Raw genomic sequence first — 6695 nt, 5'->3', positions numbered from 1 at the left:
TTATATATGGGTTGCATGAATTTGTATATAATGTACATTCAAATATTCATGTAGTAAATGACTGTAGGAAGTATGGCAGTTTGGATAATGTGGCAGCATTTCCTTTTGAAAATTATTTAGAGCAATTGAAAAAACTGGTTAGACGCCCACAAAATCCTATTAGCCAAATACTTCGTCGATGTGCTGAAAAATAAAGTTGTTGTAAAATTGATGAAAACAAGGAAATTTGTAAACATGTATATCAGCACTACTTAGGTCCATTGCCTGAAAATCTTCCACGAAATACTAACGAACATTATGGCCAATATAAAGGAGCTAGTTTGTTTATTACGGTTTCACCTGGAAATAATTGTTATAAAATTCATGAAGGCATCGTTCTTTTGCAAAATAAATTTTTTTTTTTTTTTTTTTTTATTTTTCTTTCTATGTTTTTATGTAATATAAGATTTTACAACTTCGTAATATAAAATTTCAATAAATAAATTAAGTTAAACAGATAGGGGCTCAAAGAAGATGAGGATGACAGTACGTTGTCGCAATCTTTTCATAGGGCCGCTATAACAAGATTTCAAAAAAATATCGTAATATGTTACAATATGCGTAATAAAATTTTAATAAAATATCGTAATAAAACGCGTTATCCGCTAATAAAATTGATTAGCAACAAAAGTAGAAATAAAACAAAATTGATAACCAATAAAAGTAGAAATAAAACAAAAACAGATTTATAAGAAATTACTCAAGTCATCAAATTATGATACAGTAATTGTATATGAAAACTTATTGGAAGCTGTCCCCTATTTTACATATCTTTTGTCGTCATCAAGTTTAAGAATTTATAAAGTGAGAAGATTCTCAAAGAAACTAAGTTATATATCTACAAAGGATTTGAACCAAAAACATATTTTATTGCCATTTGAAGATGGCAATATTGCAGTACATTGTTGCACAGCAATTAATAGTTTTTAATATTAGGACAATTTTTATTAATTAATAAACTTTGCAGCAACATAATTGGTACAGCTGTGTGAATTGAACTCAACTTTTTTATTAGGAAATGTTTGCAGTTGTTGAATTCATAACTTACGCAACAGTAAACATCATTCCAGTAGAATGATTTACTTCTGCAGGGGAAGATGAGTGTTTCTGGCCCGACACTGAGGCAAAACATAAGGTTTCGAAATTTGTGCAGACCAGTGCTAATCCCAATAAGAATTGGAATAAGTACAAAATGAGAACACTTGGAAAAGCAGGTTTACATAACTGAATGTAGTAATTTGTATATATAGCTTATTAATGAAATGAGTAATACAGAATAATTTTTCGAAGTGATACAAATTTTTTGTACTTATTTATAAATTGCAGTTAAATTAATTAAATAATAATATAAAAATAAAATTTTATAGAAATGAAACGCATGCATAGTTTACTTTACAATAATTTTAGTTACGTATCAGAGAGCGGTGTAAAAATGCAAAGTAGCTGAATATTCGTCTGATTTGCAGACAGATTGAGAAGAAGATGGTGAAAGACGTAAAAGGTACATTTCTGCATTTATATTATATAAAAGAAATCTTGTGATGTATTTCACATAAAATTTACAATTTAACTAATTGAAGTAATATATTACAGAGCAAACAATGATAAATTCAGAGTCTAAACTAAATTGATTTACTTTTTTAAAGTTAATTTCTTATGTGCTGTATAGTATAATACCTACAAACGTGTTATTACCATAGGCCAGTGGTAAAGGTTTATGTAACTATATATTGCAATTCGCATGGTATCGAGACAGTCGGCATGTTCTAAGTGTCGTATAAATTATATATTAGAGCTATTATAAAATGTCTGACGAGGCAAAAGGTTTGTTAACCGAATTAGTAAAACTATTGCAGAATTGATTTGATCACTAAACTAGCTTTATATCAAGTTTCTGCACCGTCTCATTTTTTCACAAACACTTTGTACTTTTTAGAAAAATTAATGCACCGGAAGATGATATTAACAGTGATAGTGATACAAATTCAAAAATGACATCAAAAAAACAGAATAAATGTCATAAATTATCTGACTGGCAAACTGAATTTTCACCTCCAGCTCCCCCCCCCCCCCACACTGATTTTAGTAAGACAGTATCTGCTGCTGAATTATCCGTGCTGCCACACCAAACCTCACAATGTTTTGTTAATTAAATTTCTCATAACAAGAGTGTACATAAATTCTGCATTGTTGAAGTTACGGAATATCAATTAATGTATTGATGTAACATTTTACTTTGGCATAATTTGTAATTTTGAATCGCTAATCCCGACATTTATAATTTAATTATACTATATATATATATATATATATATATATATATATATATATATATATATATATATATATATATATATATTATATATTATATATATATATATATATAATATATATATATATATATATATATATACATATATATATATATATATATATATATATATATACATATATATATACATATATATATATATATACATATATATATATATATATATACATATATATGTATATATATATATAAATTTATATATATATATACATATATATATATATATATATATATATATATATTTATATATATATATATATATATATATATATATATATATATATATATAATATATATATATATATATATATATATATATATATATATATATATATATATATATATATATATATATATATATATATATATATATATATATATATATATATATATATATACACACACACATATTATTGAATATGCAAAATAGATGTAATATGCTAACGAAAACAAGATAATGGCTTTTTTAACGACTACTTTTTAATTCAAGGTCATCCGAAAGGTAATATTTATAACCAAACTTTAAAATGATTATTATCGACCTTGTCTAGTGATGACACTAAAAGAAATAATTATTTCTGTGTTAAATTACATTACATTAATCTAACACTTAAACAGTTTTACTTTACTGAAATTTAAAATTTTCTAGACTACCTCTTTAAGCGTGTTACCATTTATGAAATTATTGGTTACAATTTAATACTGCCGTTATATGCATTAGTTAATTAGTTATATTGTTAGTGAAAGTTAGTATATTCTTTAGGATGCATTGCAATGGACACACGTTCAGAGAATGCTAATGAACGAACTGAAGTAGGAGACACAGTTTCAGAAAATGCAAATAAACAAACTAAATCAGAGGAATCAGTTTTATCGCAGCAAAGTGAACATGTTAAGTGTATGCTTATTTTAAGGTTTGGATTACATTTTATTTTTACTCATGCCTAAAAAGGTAATTGTTATGGCATACAATTTTAATGTTGAGATGCATAGTTTTGATTATATAATATTGATCTTCCCGATGATAAAGTCTTTTTAATCCAATCAATGGATAACTTTCAAGAAATAAAAGAACGGCTGAAAAATAATGATTTTGCTAATGCATTAGAAAGTTAAGAAATTTTTTTTAAATATTATTAAAAAAATGCTTGAAATTTTTTGCATTAAATCAATTCTGAATATAGTTAATATTATACGTTGTCCATCCAATGTATTGAAAGGATGTTTTACAGTTATCGCTAGTTATGTAGATTTTGTTTATAATTAAAAATCTGTTTGTTTTTTTTACATAAAAAATATTGCCCAATATATTTCATATTGTGCATAGATTGGCAATTTGAGTGATTTAGGTGGGCGTGATATTTGGGAAACAACAAAAAGGATTATGAAATTCCTCATTGTAAAAAACTTGGCTATCTTGTTTAACATGCAGGGAACTGAAGGCAAAAGATCGTTCAGCACATCAGAAAATTTCACCGTCATTTACAGTGAGTTGGGGTTTTGATACATCAATGTAGTTATGCTTGCTTCTAACTGATGTTACATTCTTTAGCTTTGTTATTGAATTAGAATATCAGTTAAATGTCAGAATTTGAATACTTATTTTACACTTTAAATAAATAATAATTGCCAAAGTTAATATTCATATAATAAAATGAAAATATTACATTCATGTTCAACAACCAAATAATAAAAATAATAATTTATTTTTATTATTTGGTTGTTGAACATGAATGTAATATTTTCATTGTATTACTAATTTTTTCTGTTTACATTTTATTATTTGTTTTATTATTAATGTTAGAAGCCATCAAGAAAAGTGCTTGCACAAGAGACTGTAACCGAAAAGATGTTGAACAACAAGTGGGAAAATGGTTGGGAGGTGCCAGAGACCGGGACGGTGGTCGCACAGAAAGAGATAAGAGAGAAAAACAAAAGAAAACAAATAGTGTTGATGCAGATTAGCACTTGATCTTATTACGTGCTCATGCAGATATATACTATTATTTCGTTTTATTGTTCAATGTTCATTATGAACAATTATTATGCTTTCTTTACGAGTAATTAATACAAATTGTATTGAGCATTAAAGTGACAGTCCAGCCAATTTTAAGTTGAGTGTCATTTTACTAGAATTGTGTCTATAAAGTTATTTTGATTATCTGTTTTTTTTTTTTCTAAAGTTATATTTTTAAGGAACTACTTTGTTGAAAATTGCAAATTATAAATAAATCTGTAGCCAATGAGTGCACAACTTGCTAATATTCTACACTAATTGCTAATATTCTACACTAAATAAAATACACTAATTGCTAGTATTCTAAGCCGTGATTTCAATAACACGTGCAAAGACGAACTGTCCTATACTTGATATTCTGGTTTAGTGACGTCACTAAACCAGTATATTTATTAGATTTTACGTTAGAAAAATACATTTTGTCTCTTACGAGCAGTTATTAAACAAAAAATGAGTTTTCAATAATGCTTATTAAAGCGAACACTATAAAATAACATCAACTTGAAATCGGCTGGACTGTTACTTTAAATATACAGTCTTATTTCATTATTTTTGGTGCTTCAATGTACTTGGTGCATTGTACATAATTATAGTTTTATCATGTTTTCAATACCTTTAAAAAATCATCGAGAAGTATTTACGATGCCATTATTGAGCTGTAAAATATTTTATATAAGGGTATGTGTTTCATTCTGTAAATTCATAAACAAAGTCAATAATACAACATTTTTTATGTACTCGTGTAATTAACAACTTTTGTTTTTAGAGTACTTGTTAGTTGTAATATGTCTGGATTTTATGCATAATCTAGCTGTAATATATTGTTATATATGATGCAAACTTGATTTAGTATATTGTGGTGCTAAATGCATTCGAGTTTTTTGAGTTTACTATTTGGTGAACAAATATTATGATTTCTATTAAACTTGCAGTCCTACTTCATTATTTATGGTGCTTCGATGTATTTGCTGCATTGTACATAATAACAGTTTTATCTTGCTTTCAGTAACTTTGTAATGTCATTGAGAAGTATCCACGATGTTATTAGTGAGTAATAAAAAACTTTAGAATATGTGTTTAATTAAAAGGGTCAAAAAAAATTTATGTAATCGTGTGATTAACCAGTTTTATTTTTAGGATACATGTCATATTTTTGGATCTTCTGTATAATCTAGCTATAATATAATGTTTATATAAAACAATCTTGGTTGAGTAAATGCGTAAAAAACTATTTAGTCAAATTATTTACTGTTTTCCCACTATAAATGCTTTGTTTCAAAATGTAACAGTACAACACAAGTTTTTTGTTTCAGCAATTGTATTACCTGCATATATAATGTTATGACATCCAGCTAACTTTAATGACTTGTTCTGCTTGTAAGAATTATGTATCACCTGGTATTACTAATATGATGCTTATTTTCCTATTGTGGCTATAGCTGTAAACATACGTATATGCAATGTGATCTTGTTAAATAAACTTGTAACTTAATGACTATCACAATCAAATGTAATAATTATAAAATTTTGATATTTAATATACTATATAAGCTATCCTAAAGTCATACAAAGTTTTCAAAAAACTATATAGGCCCCACTTAGGTTGCCCATCTGGGACCCGTGCGAAGTGTTTGGGGACGACATTTGGGCCCTACATGGGCTGCCCACTGGGGCAGCCCATATCGGACCCATCTGCGCCCAGCGGACACTTTTGCATGGGCCCCAGAAAGGCACCCCATGTGGGGCCCATGTGCAAGCCCATAAAGGACCCATATAGGTCCCATATAGAAGAACTATCTCGTCCAATTTGTAGACATGAAATACATACAACCGAATAAGTTGAAAGAAAGCATTATGTTTTATCTTCATCGAATGAGTTATTGAATGTGCTGAGCGAAATGACGACCCAATCGTCATTTAGCGACTCTGGCGCAAACTTTAGGTGTCAAATATAAGACAGAATACAATTGGTTCCTTAGCGGAAATTCAAATTTCCTAAGAAGATATGGAGTTACCGCCAACCACAAAGTCCTTTTTCATTTTTTTTTTAATTTATTGATAATATATTATTATTTATTTAAAACCAACCCTTATGGCCACCTTGGCCAAATTAGCATCAATCCTAATATTACAAGGTAAACTAAATCTATATTATAAACATTTATCAATTACAACTATCTTCTCAATTACATCTTACGATTTCTTGTTTACAACTTTCATCTTCTAAATTACAAATAACGTTTCTTAATTGCATCTTCCATGTTCTAAATTACATCTTACGTTTCTTAATTACAACTTTCAAGTTCT

Source organism: Hydra vulgaris, chromosome 13, assembly GCF_038396675.1.
Source record: "Hydra vulgaris chromosome 13, alternate assembly HydraT2T_AEP".
NCBI lineage: Eukaryota > Metazoa > Cnidaria > Hydrozoa > Anthoathecata > Hydridae > Hydra > Hydra vulgaris.
This window is presented reverse-complemented; position numbering follows the sequence as displayed.